At 35.9% G+C, this 1,823-nt stretch overlaps 1 pseudogene; it reads left to right on the top strand.

Moving 5' to 3' along the window:
• The first annotated feature begins 780 nt into the window (after nucleotides 1-780).
• Nucleotides 781-1,524, top strand: LOC129061654 (40S ribosomal protein S6-like; annotated as a pseudogene).
• Nucleotides 1,525-1,823: the final 299 nt, after the last annotated feature.

Genomic DNA, 1,823 nt, shown 5'->3' with positions numbered 1-1,823 from the left:
AAACACAGCTCCTCAGCTAAGAAACTTTGAAAGCTTAATACTTGTCCAGAGTTCCAAATTATTTCATTTTGTAGATTTTTTTTTTTACTATTAGTTGCTGAACATTTTACTTTATTATTGGAGTAAATAATAATTTCATTAGAAATGCAGATGCCTCCAAAATCTAAAAATTAAAACCTTAGTAATATTTTAAAGGCCATTATTATATTATTTTTATTCAAAAACAATTTTGACTAGCCAGCCAGTCAGTAATTATTTGAAAGTACACCATGTGCAATAAAGTAGAAGAAGAGACATGGAATCAGAATCTCTGAGTCAAATTTTATCTCCATGATATACTAAGATATCCAAAATACCCTCAATCTACTCCATATTTAGCATTATTCAGATAATAGAAATTATATTTTTCTTGCACACCTCACAAGACAAGGGTCAAGGGAGATCATGTAAATGTGAACGCATTTTGTAAAGTGTGAAATGCTCTCCACAAATTTAAGATTTTAGTAGCATTGCGTATAAAATACTGGAATGAATGCTGTTGTCTCAGTACCTAGTGTAACAACAGGTCTCCCAGCCACATTATAACCTTTCTTTAATATCTCACTTGTTGGGTGGGAAAAAAAAAAGTGCAAGGATATAGGAATGTAAAATTAAGATCCCACAAAAGCCTTGCCAAGAACATTTGGAGATAAGTGTGTTGTGAAACAAACACTTCTTCTGCCTACAAAAATGATTTCCCTCTCTTTTTCGTGGCACATCGGAGGCGGGGGCTACCTTAGGATGGAGCTGAACATCTCTTACCCAGCCACTGGCCATGAGAAACTAATGGAAATGGAGGATAGATGCAAACTTCTTACCTTTTATGAGAAGCATATGGTGACAGAAGTTGCAGCAGATGTTCTGGGTGAAGAATGGAAGGATTATGTGGTTCAAATCAGTGGAAGGAAGGAGGACAGACAAGGTTTCCCCATAAAGCAGGGTGTTTTGACCCATGGCCGCTCTGTCTGCCTGCTGTTCAGTAAAGAGCATTCCTGCTATAGACCAAGAAGGTCTATATTCCAAGAAGGAATAGAGAGAGAAAGTGCAAATCTGTTTGGGGTTGCATTGTGGATGCCAATTTGAGTGTTCTCAACTTGGTCATTGTAAAAAAAAGTGAGAAAGATATTCCTGGTCTCACGGCTATTGCTGTGCCTTGTCTCCTGGGGCCCAAAAAAGCTACAGGAATCTGCAAACTTTTCAATCTCTCTAAAGAAAATTATGCCCAAAAATATGCTGTGAGAAAGTCCCTGAACGAGGTAGATAAGAAACCTAGGACCAAAGCATCCAAGAGTCAGCATCTTGTTCCTCCGCATGTCCTGCAACACAAATGGCAGTGTATTGCTCTGAAGAAACAATGTACTAAAAATATGCTAAACTTTTGGCCAAGAGAGTTAAGGACGCCAAGAGCAATGCCAAGAACAAATTGCCAAGAGACATAGGCTGTTGTCTCTGAGAGCTTCTAAGTCTGAGTCCAGTCAAAAATGAGATTTTCTAAGAGTAACAAATAAGAACAAACATTTAAAAAAAAAAAAAAACTTTCCCAATTGGAGTAGTCTCTGGAAATTTCTGGAGACTTTTTTTTTTTTCAGAATATGCTTCCTTTAATTCATGATCATTTTAATTTATAAAACCCATAAATCTTGATGAGTGAAAACAGCTCTGGATGTACATATGATGATAGATTTAACTCATCAATGAAAAGTATGTACTTGAATAGTCTTAAATTTTCTCTAAGCCAAAGAAGCATAATATTCTATTTTAAGCAATTTTATCTTAGAATTTTG

The sequence above is a fragment of the Pteronotus mesoamericanus genome, unplaced genomic scaffold (assembly GCF_021234165.1).
Source record: "Pteronotus mesoamericanus isolate MK-2021 breed Mesoamerican mustached bat unplaced genomic scaffold, CSHL_Meso_final scaffold_651, whole genome shotgun sequence".
Classification (NCBI taxonomy): Eukaryota; Metazoa; Chordata; class Mammalia; order Chiroptera; family Mormoopidae; genus Pteronotus; species Pteronotus mesoamericanus.
Note: the sequence above shows the minus strand (reverse complement) of the source record. Positions and strands in the feature narration are given on the sequence as shown.